Source organism: Pholcus phalangioides, unplaced genomic scaffold, assembly GCF_987345545.1.
Source record: "Pholcus phalangioides strain wild (caught in Gottingen) unplaced genomic scaffold, Ppha-v1.0 ptg000017l_1, whole genome shotgun sequence".
Lineage (NCBI taxonomy): Eukaryota > Metazoa > Arthropoda > Arachnida > Araneae > Pholcidae > Pholcus > Pholcus phalangioides.
The window spans coordinates 56,810,355-56,829,772 of NW_028301610.1; the positions used below are offsets into that span (position 1 = coordinate 56,810,355).

The 19,418-nt window shown below is 39.0% G+C and overlaps 1 long non-coding RNA gene across 1 annotated transcript; it reads left to right on the top strand.

Annotated features, from left to right (window-relative positions):
* The first annotated feature begins 276 nt into the window (after nt 1-276).
* LOC149074157 (uncharacterized) lies at nt 277-18,559 on the top strand. The gene is made up of 3 exons (XR_016194466.1): nt 277-397; nt 5,105-5,327; nt 18,138-18,559. It is a non-coding gene; the product is annotated as an uncharacterized LOC149074157 (long non-coding RNA).
* Nucleotides 18,560-19,418: the final 859 nt, after the last annotated feature.

Consider the following 19,418-nt stretch of genomic DNA (forward strand, 5'->3'; position numbering starts at 1 on the left):
TGTCACGAAGAAATTTAGTGTTTTACCGGTAACAGAACATACAAACCTGCTTTCGGGAAACTGAGAGAGAAAATGTCTAAAAAAAGCATTTATATATATATATATTCAACTGGTCTAACACACACATGAATTTTCTCATATATATTTCACTGATTCATTATCAAAAGCAGCTGAGACAGCTGCAACCACACAATATGTGTTACAAAAAAGGATTCCTGAAAGTCTCTATGAAGGGTTATGTCAAAAAAGAAAGGCGCAGGTTTAAGTTTTGTAAAAAAAAAAAAAAAATCACGTGTACAATGAATTCCTGCGTGTGTGGATTATCGTCATAAAAAGCAAACGGCAGCAACGAAAAGGTCCCAGACGTACGGATAACGTTCGAACAACCCAGAAGCAGGTACTGATTGTTGGATTTATATTTCATTATTATCTGTTTTATTCTAAAGAGCGACTTGTCAGTATTACGCGCACGTAGACCCCCTTTCTCTCTTTTGTTTATCTTATACTCCAAATTTTAATGTTATCCTTTATTTGGCAGTGTTAGTCTCTAGCACAACATGAGTTTCTTATATTTTTTCAAATAACGGCATTGTATATTTTGAGCTCGTTCCCAGGGGAGCGTTAAGCGGGGATGCAAAAGGTGCGATGCACCCGGGCGGCAGGTTGGAAAGGGCGGCCGCTTGAATTTTAGTAGGACACCAATTTTTTTTTTTTTAATTTCCAATAGTAAATATTCCCATGACATCACGCTTTTGAGCCACAGTCTGACGACAGAAGTGTTGAGAAACCTTGAGGGAACAGTCAAATCCTGGGACCACAATACCAGAAATAATGTACCCCATCACAAGGGGCATGAATGAATGAACGCCAGGCTCTCTGCCACCGGACTTATACCGTTGCCGAGATCTCTTCCAGCTTCGAGGCAGAGTCTGGAACAAAGTGAGTGCACCTAACAGTCTGAGTGTGCAGCTAGTGTTGTGTATGATATTTCAGTGCTGCCATCTATACTTCAAATTGTGAGTGAAGTGTAATGATTGAATATTTGTAGATGTAGACCTGTTGCTCTCTGTGGCGAGACTTTTTAACGGGGAGATCGGCTCGCATTCGCGCCTTGAAGTTGGGAACCACAGAAAACCAACCACCACTGTGGGGTTCGAACCCGGATCCTCGCATCGCGAGTCCGTCACTATAACCACTCGACCACCACAGCGGCCATCATCACAAGGGGCAAGTGTGCATTTTTTGGTGCCCTCAAATTTTTTCGGACAAGTCAAATAAAGGCAAAAAATAATAATAATTCCTGGAGGTGGAAACTCCTTTGAAATGGATTTATAAGAATAAACATCGTTTCGCGTTGTCCATAATCTTTACAGGATAAGTGTAAGTAATGATAGCTCCCCAGTCATTTGTGTTTTGTGGAGCGGTAAAATAGTTCTATAGACCAAAAAGCAGATCAACCTGTTCAAAAACTACAGTTTGTGCGGCTTTAGCCTAAAGAAATCAGGTTAATTCCGAGGCTAAAGCCCTGTCAGCCTCCCACCAGGGTCGTTTGTAGGGGCGGCACTTGAGTCTTTGCAACCGGGCAGCAGGTAAGCTCTTCAACGCATGATCCGAGGGGCCACATTTGGTCCTCGGAAGTTTTAGTTGTGGCCCCATTTTTTCAGAAAATATTTGAAAACGTTGGAAAAAATAGTTTCGGAATTAAGGAAGGAAATGATTTCGGAATTAATAAAAGAAATAATTTCGGAATTAATAAAAGAAATAATTTCGGAATTAATAAAAGAAATAATTTCGGTATTAATGAAAGAAATAATTTTCGAAACAAGTAATTTCTGAGTTAGTGGGAAAAAACAACTCAGATAAATCAATGAGAGAGAACTAATTTCGTAATTTCTGATAGAAATTATTTCACATTCAATAAAAGAGTAATTGCATAATTATTGAAAGAAATGATTTCGAGATATATTGAGAAGGAAAATAATTTCGGAATTGCTGAAATAAATAATTGAAGAATCATTTAAAGTGATTTCAGATTAAAATTAATCTCATAATTAGGGAATTTGATTAATCAAAACCTTTTTCAGAATCAGTGAAAAAAAATTATTTCAGAACTGATCAAGATTGATAATTAATAAAAGAAATAATTTCAGAATAAATGAAAGTCTTTAACTACTTTTTCCTCTTTTTAACTCTCTTTCAGGGCCCTGTTGTCCCCCTTCAATTAAGATGGCACTCAATTACATGAGTTGGTGGCCCGCGGGATCCGTGGGAAATTTCATTTCGACCCGCCGCGTCTGAAAGGTTGAAGACCCCCGAATGTCCATTATTAACATTGCTTTAGTTTTTGTATAGTGTATAGTAGTGGTTCTCAACCTTTAGAAGCCCGCTGCCCGATTTTTTTTTTTTTTTTTTGTGTGTGGAAGGCCCAGCCACAGGGTTTAACTAGGCTGACGCTGGTGGGTCTTGTTCCCCCCCCCCCACGACGTTGGACCAGAGAGGGCGTCAAATTCACCCTTTAACTCAGAGGTTCTTAACCTTTTTCAGCCATTAAGATAGCTTCGTTACCCATGAAACTGTTTGTTTTTCAAAATTAGTGAAACCATTGATAAGTGCATTTATAATAGGACAGTAAGTGGATTCGTACGACCCATCTCTGAACCCCCTGCGACTCAAGTTCGGGTCGCGACCCATAATTTAAGAGAATGCCTGCTTTAAATTCAATTCTATTCTATCCGAATTCTCTATTTAGTAGGCCCCGTGGTAGTATTACAGGGTAAAGATCAATTTTCTTGAGTGAAGTCGAAGCATGAAGCATGCACAAAATCACTAACATGCGGCCCAATCGGCATGAACTTTATGTGTTTGATTAATTCAGAAAATTATAGAAGGCTTATTATTGCCAGTGTTGTATGCAGAGATAGGTGTATGTACGTACAATCATGATTCTGCCGAACCATGCAAAAAAAATAAATAAAAACGTGGCTGTTCGATCCCCGTTGACAGTGTAGTGGTGACCTGCTGAAGCTGGTTTTCTACTGTTTTTTCTAAGTTCCAGTAAGGTCGAGACTGTTTCTTCTTCAAAAAAGGTATCACCATTCTGGCAGCAGTCCTACATACAACATGACAAAAATACAGCACCTTGGATTTTCATTTTAACCGCTTTACAATTCTGTGGTGATTGGTCAGAACATGAATGATATCTCCAAAAAATGGTTTTTTGGTCTAAAAGTAAGTTCCTTGCTAATTATAACTAATTAGATAAATGCATAAATACGTGCGTACGGCTAAACGATATGCTGATGTATGATATTTTCATTTGTATTTGTTGCTATGTTTTTTTTTATTTTTAAATGACAATGAAAATGCTTATATCTCAAAAATGTGATTTTGGAATTATCATGTTCTGACCAAACACCACAGAATTTTGCCTATTTTGCGTAAAATTTTTCCGCAAAAAATTATCAAAAATTAATTAATTCAATACTTATTATAACAGTCTGATTTTTGACTGCGCTGATTTGAATTTATATAATCGACTTGAATACAAAATTGTTTATCAAAAATGCGCCTATTTTTGAACACAATATGGCAGAGAAAATGAACTGTTGAGTGTTTAATGAAACTTTTAAATACACTGCTAGCCACCCAAATTGCAACACCAAGAAAGACATGAGATATCGCAACAATATTTATTTTGTAGATAACATGTTGACCAAGCATCAAATGATTAAATTTATAGACTTCTGTGAAGTGTGGTTCCTGCCAAAATCAGTAGCCAGAGTAGCCGCCATTGTTGGAGATCACCGCTGCCACACGCCTCGGCATTGATTCAAAGAGACTTTGGATGTGTTCTTGGGGTACAGCAGACCAAGCAGCTTCCACGCGTTGCCAAAGTTGATCTGGTGTGGCAGCTGGGGATGTAATCTGGGTCAATCGTTGAGCAACCATGGACCACATGTTTTCTATCGGCGAAAGATCCGGAGAGCGAGCTGGCCAGGGAAGCAATTCAATCTGGCGATTGACGAAGAACCTTTGGACAATGCGTGCCACGTGTGGTAGCGCATTATCCTGTTGAAATATGGCTGTGGGCAAGCCCTGAAGGTAAGGAAGGACAACTGGCTCCAACACCTCGGAGATGTAGCGCTGGCTTTTTGAAGTACCGGCAATGCGTACTACAGGAGTGCGAGAGTGATATCCAATACCGCCCCATACCATAATACCCGGTGCAGGACCAGTGTGGCGGTGCATAACGCAGCTGTTCAGCATCCTCTCTCCACGGTGTCTCCAGACTCGAATCCGACCATCGTGGTGTTGCAGACAGAAGCGTGACTCGTCAGTAAAGACAATTTCATTCCATTGTGCCGTCCACATCCTTCTTTCATCGCATCATTGGCGGCGGAGACGTCTGTGGTTCTGCGTCAAGGGTAGACGAAGCAATGGACGTCTTGCGGACAGACCACTCTGCTGTAAACGGTGTCGAATGGTACGCGCAGACACTGGATGATGCGGTACAGACTGAATGTGCTGTGCTATGGTTCGTGATGTGGCTGAGCGATCCGTCACTGCCATACGCACAATACGCCTGTCATCACGTGAAGTGGTGCACTGAGGTGGATGCGATCGAACACGTCGATCCGTCGTACCCTCCTGCATCCAACGATCACATATCCGCATTACAGTTGTTTGGTTTCGTCCAACACGACTACCGATTTCCCTGAAAGATAATCCACAATCTCGGTAGGCCACTATCCTTCCTCTGTCGAACTCGGATACTTGATCAAAAGATAATCGTTTTTTTGAAAAAACCACAAGAAAAACACAATTGCCGTACTTCAAATCGTCGAAATCTCCAAGCCTTAAATAGCGCTTTGAAGTGGCGCCACAGGCGCGCGTGATGTGCTTCTGCGCTGAAATTCTAATCATTTGCATATCTCACCTCCGCTAATGCATGTTGTAAATTTCATATTATTTGCATGCTTCCTTCAGGGTGTTGCATTTACGGTGGCCAGCAGTGTATATATACACGCAGTGTAAGTTTTCGTTTTTAAGAAAAATTATAAGCAGGCTTCAATTTCAAAATGCTTCATGTAAATTATTTTCACAGTGAATCATGACAATGAAATACTCAGTTGCCACTTTGGTGTCCGGGTTAGTGTGTCTGGTTACGTTGATGTTCCGTTCGACGGAAGGAATTGTATGCAAGCCGAATACCTGTCGGACGGTTAGATGCATGCAAGTGGATGAAGCATACTGCGAAGAGAGAAACCAAAAATTTGTAAAAAATGGTGGCTTTTGCGGCTGCTGCAACAGTTGCGTAAGAATCCTTTGTAAGTCCTTTTATTTACTATAATTGAAAATTTATTGCACATGCGTTTGCTAAAGTGTTACTAACTTAGAGGTCGATCTGTTTTGACTGTTTTTATTTTTAATAAATTTACAATATTTTTTGATGTATAAAAACAATTTTTTGTCGAAACTTACAGAATCGGATGCCTAACATAGAATAAAATGGGCGCATTTGATAGTATGAACGGTTCTTAACTTTCTTGCCTTGCATGAACCTAGTTGACTTTTCCTGGCCAGAGTTTAAATCCCCCGCCAACTTGTGTCAACAGCGGTAGCCCTACAAAAGGGAAGATATTCTATTCTTCATTTGAAAAGAATAAGATATTAAAGGGGTGATCTGCAATATATATTAAATAACAAAAAAGGGATGGATAGCAGATACTCGAAGATTATTGTGATCAGTGTCAAAAAAAAGTCACTTATTTTGCCGTTGAACATTAAGCAAAGATTCCATTTTTGGCGACTTTCTTCTCGAAGATGAAATGTATACAGTCTCATCTGTTGCAGAATATCCGACAGGCAAGTAGTGAATTCGGATGATTAGAATCGATATTAGAACTAAGAAAACTTTCATTCAAAGATATTGTTCGTTACATATGATTTCGTACTTTTGGAGACTCGTTATCCTTTATATTAGGGGCCATTCAAGTATTACGTCAACATCGATGGGAGAGAGGTTTCGGGTTTGCTGACTTTTGATGACGGGGGGGGGAGGGAATAATGCTTACGTCATCAACCACCCGTTATAAAAATATGAGATATTTTTAATGGCATCTTACTGGGTGAAACGAAAAGAACCTTTCGCTAGTTTGTGGGCACCTGATCTAACATTCTGTCTATTGATCTCTTTAGTGATCTCTAAATGTCCCGATGATCCTTCAAGTGAGCTGTGTCCGGGCCACTCAAGTTTTCTAGAAATGTATAGCAGACCGCTTAAATGCTCTGGAACCGTGCCGCGCGTCATTCAAATGATCTGTAACGATGCCATTCATCACTTAAATAATCTGGGAAGGCCCCGCGAGTAGCTTGAGTTATGTAGAACTGCACTGCGGGACGCTTAAGTGCTGCAAAACGGTGCCACATTCCACATAAGGGATCTCTAAATGTGGCACAGACCACTTAAGTGTTCTGAAACAGTGCCGTGGGTCACTCAAATGATCTGTAAATGTGTCGCGGGTCACTTAAGTGATTTGTGAACGCGCCACGGGCCGCTTAAATGCTCTGGGAATTGTGCCACGGGTCACTTAAGTGATCTGTAAATGTGCCACTTAGTTCATTTTTACAAAATTAGGGTTTGAGGTGGCGGACCACATCAGATAACCCCGAGGGCCACGTGGGGCCAGTTGCCCGTAAGTTTAGCATTTGTGGCTTAGAGGTGGGTCGCAACGAATTTCTTAAAGGGGAATTTTCTGTTAAAGTGCATTCAAATAGCATTGAAATGAACATAAATTGATTATAATAACATATAGAGGTATTTTCATCCGAAATTTTGATTTGTTTATAAATATTTTTCACATCAAAAAAAAGTAATCATCGGGGGAGGGGGGACATATCGGGGCTTGTGTGGCACCCCGTCCCCACCGCGTACGATTGCGATCCCAATATGCATTAGCAGGTGGTGGGAAGTGATGACGAAAATTTGCTGACAAGAGGGGAGGGGTCCGAGTTTTGCTGACTAGGAGGAGGGGTCAAAAAAATGGCTAAAACTCTCCTGACGTAAACTTGAACGGCCCCTTACAGCTCTATAGATGAAGAAAATAGGACCGAGCCAAAAGCATTGTTTTGACCGCTTCGCTTACAAGCGATTGGCAAGAAATTCGAATGACCTCTGTTTGACGAATCGTCAATAAATATAACGTTGTTCTAACGTAATGGCATGTTAGAAAAAAGGAAGGCAAAAAAGTAGAAAAATAAGTTAAAAACAAACGAAAGTAAAACAGTATATCTAACTGTAACCTCTCTTACCTGTAATACTTACAGATAAGAGAGAGTACGTATGAAGCATATTTCTCTTTTCACCCTTACCTACCTGTCCTCTTTCCTCTCTTACGTAAATATATACAGTAGAACGTATTTAACCTTAGAGTAGAAGCTTTTTACCTCCTCGTCACGGAAGTGAGAAGAACTAATTTTTTCATAGGGTTGCAACAAAGTGTCGTGGTGATGAAGAGAGAGGAAAGAAAACAGAGAGACTTGTTTGAATTTATTCCACTGGCGTTTGGACGCAATATTACGTCCTTGATCGTAAAGTGGATGTAAGATGTTCTTTACGGATCAGATTCGCTGTAGTAAAAATTTGTAAAACAAAAGTAACAAATAGAAAATAATTAATATAAATGAAACAAAAAAGGCTTTCGTGGCCATCGAGTAAATTTAATTCTAATTAATATAAAAAAAATTTCAAAATTTAGCCACCTTATAAAATTAAAATACACAATCTTGAACCTCTTTTTCAGTTGTCAATTCCTGAGATAGACGTTTAGTGGTAGAAAAGCTAGGTTGGTGTTGCCTTAACATTTTAAGAATCCAGGTTCGAACTATGAGTTGTGCACTGCTCCGGCTAACCAATGAACTGATGGACATCTCCATCACGGTCTAGTATTTTAATGAGTGAAATGTCCATTCATTCGACTTATGTCGCCTCTATCACTGTCATACCATGGTCATTTTTCGCTGACACGGCCTGCAGTAGCTGAAATATCCACTTTTTTGTTCGATTTAGTTTTGACGTGAGAACGTCTTTGAAATCGATGCCGGTCGTGGGAAGGCAATCGCGCCCAAATGAGCTACAGTTTCTGTCGAAGTAATTACGAACTTCAATTCCCCGGCTAAAATAGACACGGCGGCGCCATCTTGATCTCGTTTTAAAGAGATGAAAATTTGTGCCAGTACTGCTTTGACATTCGTGGCAGCCGGCTGTCGCAAACACTGCTCACACGCAAAGTGAACCACGATAATCCCATTGTGGACATTCCGGATTCGTCTGTGTCCATAAACGGGATCATATCTCAGAGGCTAGTCATTCAATCTGAGTACACCAAGCGTTATTTTAAAGAAGAGTATATATGTATTGCAACTCAAACTGAGTTGAAAGTCTTTATCCCCAAAACTCAAAAAGATAAGAGGCTGTGAGTTTCAAAATATTTGAAAATTTCCCGATTTTCTTGAAATGTCACAATATATGAGGACAAAGTACAACCAGAATTACAAATATGCGCATGAATGTGTAGACCACAAAATTCCAAAGACAATGACACCGAAAACGCCTGGTCCGAACCCAAAACCAACGCAGTACTATCGGGAATACGCAAGGTGATGCCTTACGTCCTTGGCCACAAATTATTGGCAAACTGTTCATCCTAGAAGTATACATTATGGAAATAATTATAAAAATTAACCAAATTACGTGTAAATTCAAGATGCTGTCCTAAAAAAACCTAATTAGAGAAAAAGAGAAAGTGTTGTTGCCCGTCCCTCTCAGGCCAACAAACAAAATTCCATATTTTTACCGTAGGGATTACACTATAAAAGTTTGATAAAAGTTCTTTTATAAAACTTGAAAAATTCAACCAACAAGACTGTCGGTTACATTCGAGCAAATATACACTCGTGTGCAAAATTAAGAGAATTAGCACATTATGTCGAATTTCTGAAATAGCTAAAGGACAGATTTTAATGAAATTTATACGAATACGCAGTTATATAACAGAGAAAGAGATGTACCATACAAAAGTCACAGTATGCCAGCATGATTGTCAGTAAAGCTCATCATTGCAGGAATGTCCAAAATCCACGCGTTGCGAGATCGAACCGAAAATGAGTCTAATATGGGGTATGGTCCCCTCTCACAGTCAGACAGGTCGCACAACGCGACAGCATACTGGACACGAGGGAGTTGAGAAGTCCCTGTGGCAATCGGTCCCACTCCTGCAGCAACGCAGTTTTCAATTCCAGGATAGTTCCCGAAGGGGGGTGGCAAGATGCAATTGCCCTCCCAAGAGCGTCGAGCACGATGTGGACGAGCGTTGTTGTTGTCCATGAACAGGAAACGAGGACCAACTGCTCCCCTGAAAAGTCGAACATACACTGTGTAGGGCTCTAAGATCTCCTCTCTATACCTCCTAGCAGTCACGAACCCTCTGCCAAACACATGGAGGGTTGTGCGGCCGTCCTACATGATGCCTGCCCAGACCATGACACCATGACACCTCCACCACCATAGTGGCCCATTTCCCTGATGTGGGAGGGATGATATCGGGTACTAGCCTCTCTCCAGATGAGTGTACGTCGAGAATCAGTGTCCAGGCTGAATCTTGACTCATCTGTGAAGAGCACGGTGCTCCACTGAAATCTGGTCCAACGCTGGTGTTGTCTGCACCATGCTAAACGCGCTCTCTTGCGTGCTGCAGTTAGCCGGACGCAAACAGCGGGGTCTTCTGGCATAAAGCCATCTCTCGTGAAGCCTTCGGACAACAGTAAATCGTGAAACTCGAGTTCCAGTGCCGGCATGAAGCTCACGTGAGATCTGTGGCGCCGCGCTGAAAGTGCCAAATAACGATCCTCATTGGTCGTCGTGGCTCTTCTCGATATGGATCCAGTGTCTTGAAACTGTTTCCACAAATTGCAGACGACACTGGGCGTAACATCGCGCCCTGTAGCCACCTGCACTTGTGATTGCCCTGGCTCCAATCTACTGACGATTCTCCATCTCATTCCGTCATCCATACGTTTGTGGCTACTTATTTTACCTGATAGCTTAAAAAATTTACCAAACTCTTGCGAGAAGCACAGCGAATGTCGCCATCCATATCGAGTACAAACGAATCGTGGAATACGCCTCGTGGTCTCCTCCGTGGTCACAGCTCCTCCCACACGCACATGTTCGCTTACGTATTCGACACTGAATATTTGCTTACCTCTTCGGTGGCATTATTAGTACCTTCGGTTCAGTACTTTTTGTGAAAATGGACACCAACGAATGTGCAAATTCTCTTAATTTTGCACACGAGTATAACCAATTTGCTAATTGGTTAGTTTTTCAAATTTTGTAAAAGATCTTTTATCAAACTTTTTAGTGTAAGCTCTATCTAAGGGCAATATTCACTAAGATATTTGATTTCTAAAAATCGCTGAAAAGGTTAGAAAGAACGGCATAATGAGTTTTTCCGTTAGTTTATGAAGTTCTTTCCCTCATTTTCAGCGATTTTTGAATTCATATATCTCAACAAATATTGCATTTAGAAATATGAATTTTTTTGCGAGAGAAACAGGGAAACATCTTTTTTTTTAATTGGGCTTTTTAGAACCGGGTGACCAAATAAAAAGTTAATTTTTTTTTTTTATTTCATTAATGAAAATTACACATAAAGAAAAAAAAGTTCCTCACATTTAGAGAAGATTTATGCAAATCAACACAGACATTCGTGAGAATTTTGAATTGATTTAACTCTACAACCCCTTGAAATGTGAATGACGTATCTGAAATCTAGTTATTTAGATACTTCTTCTAATTGGAAGTATGCCTCTAGGATCAACTGTTCGTCAGTAATTTGCGGCCAAGGAACTTGAAGCATCGCCCTGTATAGGCATCGGAAGCGCGCTCGGACAACTCAAGCGGCAACTAACGAACCTGCGTCACGTATTGATGTGGATTACAATTTTTTCTACATAGCTGACGTATCTAAACATAAGTAATTCCCTATCATAATATTGTATATGTATTAAAAATTTAATTTCAATATTTACTATACACGATTGACGTTTTCGTGAAAATAACTGCGGCAGTATCCGACACTGCCTAGTATTTTTTTATACCTCTAAAGTGTTGTATCCGTTGTCGTTAGGAACCATCGAGTCGATTCCGACTCCTGGTGACTCTATAGAACATGGCTCTCCAAGCTGGTCTGTCGTTCACAAACATGTCTCAGTTGTGCGAGCTCAATTACGGCATCCGAGTGGCGCAGAGGTAAGATGCTCGTCGTCCATTATGAAGGTTACCATCAAGGTGTATGGATTCGAATCCGGGCAAAGGAGCATCAGAAACACGTTCTTTACCTACCGAGCCTGGGGTGACCACCGATAGATGTCGCCTTCATTTCCCACCCAACTCCAATGGTTGGAAACTGCCGTATGGCGGTATATGACCGGTGTTGGTGTGCGGTAAAGTTGCTTCATTGCAACACCTCCTCTGTCAATCTGGTGCTCTGTCTGTCTCTCTTTTCTTCCAAGCATTATCATTTTTTCTAATGAGCCTTATGTACGCATTATATGACCAAAGTAAGATAGTTTCTGTTAAGAGATTTTTACTTCTAAAAAGTAGTCAGCTTTGACTTCTTCGATAACTGGTTTATTAGTCCTTTTAGTTGTCCATTTGGAATTCGAAGCATCCTTCTCCAGCACCAAAGTTCAAAGGAATCAATTATTTTTCTATCTGCTTTCCAGGGCCGTAACTAGACTGGGGCAACCGGGGCACTGGCCCTGGGCCCCAAGTCGAATGAGAGCCCCACAAAAGTTGGCATTTGTTTTGCGTAATAATTACCCTTTCAAAAATGGTCCCAATGAAAAATCTACCCCGGGACCGCGAGAAGGCACACTACGGCCCTGCTGTTTTTTGTAGTGTTCAAGTCTCACATTCATAAATTATTACAGGAAAGACCAATGCATTTACAATCCTAATTTTTATTTTCATTTTGAGATATCTTTGCCTTTCATTATTACGTTAAACTTCCTCATGCTGTTTTTCGCAGAACTACTCGTCTTTACAGTTCTTTAGTGCATGTTCCTTTTTTTTTACAATTCTTAAGAAATTGTAAAAAAAAACAATTTTTACAATTCTTACAATCCTAAGAAATCAAATCTGTCCACAATCTCAAAACTTTCATTATCTCGTTGAAAACTGTGGATATCTGCTGTAGTTATGATCTTTGTTTTTTTCAATATTCAGATAGTCCAAGCTTTTCTTACTTTCTCTTTTTACTCTTGATTCTTCAAGTCTTCTTCAATATGTATCCTATAGTTAACACGTACTGGATTGCTTGAAGGTTTTTTTGGTTTTCCGTTGTCTTCCTGCAAATCTTCCGCAGTCTCACAAGATACTCGTGGAATCTTCTTTGGGGTTTCTTTTTTTTTCGTAGCATGTTTTAAGCCTTTCCGCGGCATAGCAGAAATTACTGAACCCCATTTAAAATGTCATATCTTTTTAATGAAGCAGGTTTTCTCCCGATTTTCCGCAGGTGCAAAGTAAAGGTTTTGGGAAAAAGTTCTGACTCTTGTAGTTCCATCGAGAACTTCACAAAATATCTGGGCTTGTTAATAGGTTAATTCTCTTCTGATTGTAGATCTCTGAAAGCAGATAAGGTTTCTTGCTCCTATATAATTCAGATATTCTTGTGTGTCCATGTCTATCTGGAAATAAATTAATCAAAATTATTATAAATCAAAATTAGTTACAATTTTTACAACTGGTGGCAGTCTGGAAAAACTGAAACATTCGGAAAACTATCCATCATTCGCAGCAATAACCTTTTTAAACCCTGGTGCCACAAATGTGTGTGGGTGTTGCTTTATCTCACTGGAAAATTTTTTCTTTTGACCTCAGGGAGCTAAGCTCTGACTTAAAGGGTTGTGTGAGTTTTGAGTTAGAAATATGGTGAACGCGATCTTTTCATCAGAAAAGTTGGGGCTTTCATCAGAAAAGTTGAATTTCAGGGGGTTTTTATGGTGGCTTCCAGGAAAAAGTGCCTACGGGGGAAAAATGTGATTTATTACATGAAATTTAGCAATAAAATTCTATTTGAAGGTGAATGTATTCTGCTATTCTGCATTATCTTTGCTGAAAAAAAAATTGAACGAAATAAATTACTTCACAAAAAACAAATTTTTCTTTAAATGAAAATTTGAAAAATTAAAGATTTGGTGGCATTTATGTTTTTAATGCATTTTTTGAGTATCAAAAATGAAAAAAAATCCTGAAAATCCAAAAAATGAATGCTTGGGTCTGAAAAGGTTAACATGGACAAAATGATATATTAACCTCAGAATAAAATTCGCAGGAACTCCGTGTAAGCCGGGATGACCTGAACTCAATGCAGACAAGATTTCACAACTAGCTGCAAAGTTCGTCAACAGATGGCAATGAAGTCTGAAAAACTAAAATGCGGTGCCTTCACAATCCCAAAAATCCTTATGAAAAATCAAGTATGAATCACGTGCCAGGTTATTTGCATTGTATTATAACCGTATTACCTCTTAAACTAAATCTCTGTCTTCTTCCCGTGATTCAGTGTCATGCATTCCATTGTAAGATTATGCGGAATTCCGATTCAAGGTTTTACTAATGCGGAAAGTAAACGTGTGTGTACCGATTTAAACAAAGGATTTATTTGAAATCCCAATTATTTATCAAAATAAGTTTCAATAAAGAATGTCTCATAACTCAGAAAAGCCATGCATGGGCCTATTACATCATATCCTGAACTGGGGTGACTTTGTGCCACTTCTTGAGGTTTTTACTTGATATTTTTCCTTATACTTTGCTTAGGCTGCTGGGGATTTTACTAAAGGTAGCCTCACATCTCAGCTTTCTGTTTTTAAAAAAAAATTATGATGATAAGGAAGGGACAGGACATTTTTTTCGCTTGGCACATAGTCATCGCCTCGGGGGTAGTGACTACGTGCCATCACTTTTTCTCACCTATAATTCGCCGGAAAAAGTCGGGGTACATTGCCGCACCCAGTTTTATTGAATTCCGGGTGTTAACTTTTTTTACTAGGAACACTTTGAAAAATTATTTCTGCCCAAAATAAAGTCATTTTCTAATTTTTAAATAAAATGAACAATTTTTGAATAAAATGAACAATTTTTAAATAAAAAAAAACAACAGTTTATAGGCATTTTTAAGTAAAGAAAACATTTATTTTTGCTTTTTTGGAAAATTTTAATTTGCTGAAACATAAACAAGAATAAAAAAGGCTCAAAACTTAAAAATATAAAAGGCTCTTCTTAAAAAAAAGTATAGCCTAAATATAACATTCATATCTTGAAATCCACTACAAACATGTAGTCACTGCCAATTGGTGCAAGTTTCTTGATTTTTATGACTTGGCTCCTCCGAAACCAAATTTCACCGGCTGGGTCAGGTCGAGTAAAATTTGCCAACTTTCTCTTCATGGCCTTACACACGCCTCCCCAATATGATCAAAATTGGTGAGCATATGCTTGTTTCTTATCGCACGAAAAGCCTCTTCAAGTGTTTCATTTGAGTAATTGCGGTAGGGTCGACCACCCAGCTTCCGCACGTACTTGCTAACCACTGCTGAAACAGCAAAAAGTAACAAACTAGTGAAAAAAAAGTCGAAAACGCTGAAAAAACAGGTGGCACAAAGTCGCCACCTGAATCCCCATGTTTTTGTTTATGTGATGACAAAATGCAGTATTTTTTCAACTCAAATATGGGTAGTTTTAATCATGGCCCCCACAAGGCCGGGGCTGACAGGGCTCTAGCCTTGGGGTCCGAGATAATTCTCATAATTTATTTGCTTTTTCACGCTATACATGAACTATAGAAGGGCCCGTGAGTAGTCTGACCAGGGGGCCCGCGAAAGATCCCAGCCTGGGAACCCTACTCCTGGATGTAGGGGCCCATGGTTCTAATCGTAGGTAACTTCCACATAGAAATATTAAATAATCTAGTTTCCCCGAAACACACGCTGCCTGCACCAGGAGAGGTTTACACGCACTTGAAAAATTTCATGTAAATCACAATATAATCTAAAAAATTCTCCAGACAACAGCTGACAGGAGATGATGCAATAAATGCTGTCGGTGAGTCACCTACAGCTCCTGAATCGGCATGAAAAATTTTGAAACCGATAGTTCATCCATACGCTCCCGGAAGAGCTTGCGTCCTAAAATACGTGAATGGCACACAATTCGGAACCTTGGCACAAAGTCACCCCACTTTACGCTGCGCAAAAAATGAAAGAATAATTAATATCCGCCAATATACAGGATGTTTCACGTAGAGCGTCCCTTAGGAATAAAAATCCTATGGTTCATTCTGAAGTTACCGTAAAATAGAGGAAATTGAGCGGTGATCTTTTCTTCCCCCATATTATGGTTATTGAGAAAAATATACAGGGTGTCCTGTAAGTGCTAATGCGGCTTTTATCTCATCAGCCGTCCATCATAGAGGTATGATTCCAGTTTAAAAATGCTCGAAAGGCGTTCAAAAATTATCCAGTGCCAGTTTTGAGAGTAAAAATACGGTGTGTGTCACAAAATAGCAAATCTAAATTTTTATACGGTCCCCTTGTTCCCTGACTTCCAGTAAGAAGATTGTTGCCCTATATCTCCTGAGGCCAAGAGAAAACATTTCATGTTTCCAAGTTCAATATTCGCGAAGATATTTGAATTCAAAAATCGGAGAAAAGTTATGAAACAGCAGAAACTAACGAACAACTCTCCTTTCCCTCATTTATGCTGTCCTTTCCCAACTTTTCTCCGATTTTTGAATTCAAATATCTCAGCGAATATTGCACTTAGAAACTTGTTTGTTTTTGTTTGTTCAGAGAAAGTGCTTTTCATTTTCTTGTCACTGCGAACAGCGGATTTGACACAGCCAGCAAGCAAAGCACCAAAACGAAGGAAAATTCTACAGGACATGATAGAAAGAACTTACTGTGTATGTGTTTCTTATCGGAGACCTATGCCCTCCAAATGCTTACAATGGACTTTCTTACCCTCTGAGGATAACGCTGAAGACATTGGGAGAAAAAAAAATAATTTCAAAGAACATATGGCCGTCAAAACAATTGAAACCCGTTTCTTTGCCTCTCGCCGCGTCGGCGTATTCTCAGAAACAAGCAATAAACAAATCACATGATTTTCCTCTCTAAATGGCTATCAGCCAGTTTACTGGCTATTTTCGTATACGTCAGCAATCGCCCTAATGGCTTTTGCGTGTGTGGGGCCGTGAGCTCCTTATGGCAGTACATATCCCAGTGCCGACAGACAGCAACACTTCACTTTAGAAATGCGCCTATGTACGTGCCTATTACTTCATTTTAAAATGTGGTTGTAGAAGACACGGATTTTACAAAGCCCAATGATTTGGTTTCATTATCCAATTCGTGTAAAGAAACATCATCTTCACAATAAAAGAAAAGTACAGTCAAGCTTACCGTGATCCACATTAAAAAAACCTGACTGTTTACCGGCGAGAGATCCGGGACCGTTCAACAAGTGTCATTACAACTTCCGATTGGGCCCAAGTTGGATATTAATCGAAATTAACTTACGAAATTTATCTGCAAGATCATCGTTCATTACTTATCTTTAATTTACCAAATTTTGATGCGATTATGACGTCCGTTGTATGTAAGTTTGATTTATAAATATAAACGCTAGATGCATCCATCCCTTGGGAACGCCTTGAAATCTCCAAAAGATGTGTAAGACTGCATACGTATCTGGTCTTATAGGTGATAATATGCAAAAAGAACTGCATACAAAAATTGTGCGCATTTGATGAATATAAATGACGTTATTTCAAAAGATTCTGAGTTTGCGTCGAAGTGAAAACGCCGAATAAATGAATTATTTTAATACTGAAGTGTATAGGAACCAATTGTGCGACCAAAGTCAAACGTCGTATAAACGTGAAAGTCGTATAAACGAGGTTCAACTCAATGGATATCTCGACGAATTTTCATTCAAATGTTACGAAGTAAATTTTTGTCGGCATAATAGGCACTAATTGACAATTTTCTGATTGAAAGGAGATGAAAATTTAATTTGTCAAAATTAATCTTAACCATCGTTGCAATATCAATTCACAGAAATGAAATTGTCACAACAATTTGCCACTTTTTGCTAATATTTTTTCTTACATTAGTATAATTTCAAATATGAGCATAGATTTTTTATTCCTTTTGGACTCTTCGTAGAATACCCCGTATACAAAAATAAGATGGAAATTGGAAATACGTTTTGAGTGTCCTATACAAATAATATATGTCGTTTATAATTGTTTTGCTTTGTTTCCATACATGAATTTCGCTGTTACGTGCACTTAAATAAGGTTTCCATTGTGATGTTGGCGTAAGTGGACAAAAAACTATCGTTGTAGTTTTACCTCGGCCACGAATCACCGGCTGAAGCTTTACGAACGTTTCGAACACAGAATGGATTGAACAAAGGTTCGGGTCAAATAACTCCTGTAAGACTTTCGTGCTGCGTCCTCTGTGTACAAAACTTTCTGCACCATAAAATTCCTCTTTTCCGAGAATACCTTTTTCCGCAAACTGCGATCAAATGAACCAATTCCTTCAATTTTTATGGATTTTTAAACTATTTACGAATTTATGGGACACATTTTATATCCACCTCAATCCTGGGTCCATCTTAATAATTTATATTCAATTTACAGCTTCTTATCTCTAAGAAAATTCAAGATTTAGAATTCATCTGTTTTTAAAATTGTTTAAAAAACGTGGTGGAAAAACCCCACTAAATTTCAGCATTTTTACCAAGAAATCGACACACTTTTAACATTAATTTGTATGAAATTGATTAATTATTATCCCCTGTGCTTGTCTTTCAAAGTTATGCTGATTATGATATCCATGCGAAAATCCTCATTAAACATTCTTATAGAACAGCTATATCTTATAGAATTCGTGTATTGTTTCCATATGCATTTATATTTTTAAATTTTGTAACACAAAAGGAATTTTAATCAGTAACATAATCTCTCTCGCATAGCTAAAAATAATACATGTTTTTAATTCAGACGAAGGAGACGGCTGCGCTTTAACAGAACTCAGAGGAACGCCACCACCTGAACAGTGTGCCGACGGCTTAATCTGTGACAGTGAAACTCAAGTTTGTGTTAAGCAACAAAGAAAATTCTGTGGCTAAAAATTCATCAAAGAAATGTGACATTAAACTGTCGCTATCTAGTTTCTTAGGTTTTGATAACAATTGCCGTTTTCTGACGCTCAAGAAACGTCTCAACTGCACCTTTGCTATGATCGTCAATTAAAATTAATAAACTGATTAACACTGATTCTGTATACTGACTCCATGATTTCCATATGTATTTGTTATTGTGTGAAGTATGAAACATTTTCCACATTTACTGGTGCTTATGTAAAATTCCCAGAATAAATTTTTAAATTTGATAAATCAGCAATAAAATTACTCAAATTTACAGGAATTGTGTGTCTTCTTCTTCTCTTTAGTTTATACATGGCTTTATGCGAGTATAAGGCCATCACTTGTATATTTGACTAATAATTCTAAGCAATACTGGATAAATACTTGTAGATAAATTCATAAAGGAGGACAAAAACATGCTAGTAGCAAAGTAATTCAAGACTGGGTAGAACAAAGACAAGGTAGATTTAGTGTTAACCCTTTAAGTGGTTTTTAAAATGTTCCTGATCCGCATTATAATTGCCATATTGGAAATAAAAGCGTGTTAAGAACATGAGATATTTCAGTGTGACCGAAATAAAAAAAAGCAGATTAAGTTCGACGAGATATCTCGGGATTACCGCTGTAAGGGTTAACCGGGATGCACTACCAACCTACACCCCAGGAACTGTGCGTAAACGTCATCGGTCAAGGATGGTGAATTCGATCGATAAATGCTGGTTTTGTTTGGACACGTTGATGCATGTGAAGAAAGACAACTTTAACAATATTGGTAATAATTTTTAAGTTTTTATCTCCCTCTCTCTTTCACAACTATTTCCATATAGAGAGATTTAGATGGCTTTTTTCTCAGCCAGAGATATCAAGGAAACAGTTATTTTCCGGATATTATGCTGAGGTGAGCTCGGAAAGAAAAGTCATCACGTCTCCGCCGGGACTCGAACCCAGGCCCTCCTGCATACCGGGCAAGCATGCTACCATCTACACCACTGGAGACACATGAATCTGCCTTCCTAATTTCACGAACTGTGTCGTGAGGCGCTGAAGTAGAGGCATTAGTAGCCTCTCTTAACTTCAGGAAATGGCCCCCGGGTGGGACGGTTTAGAGAGATTTAGATGGCTTTTTTCTCAGCCA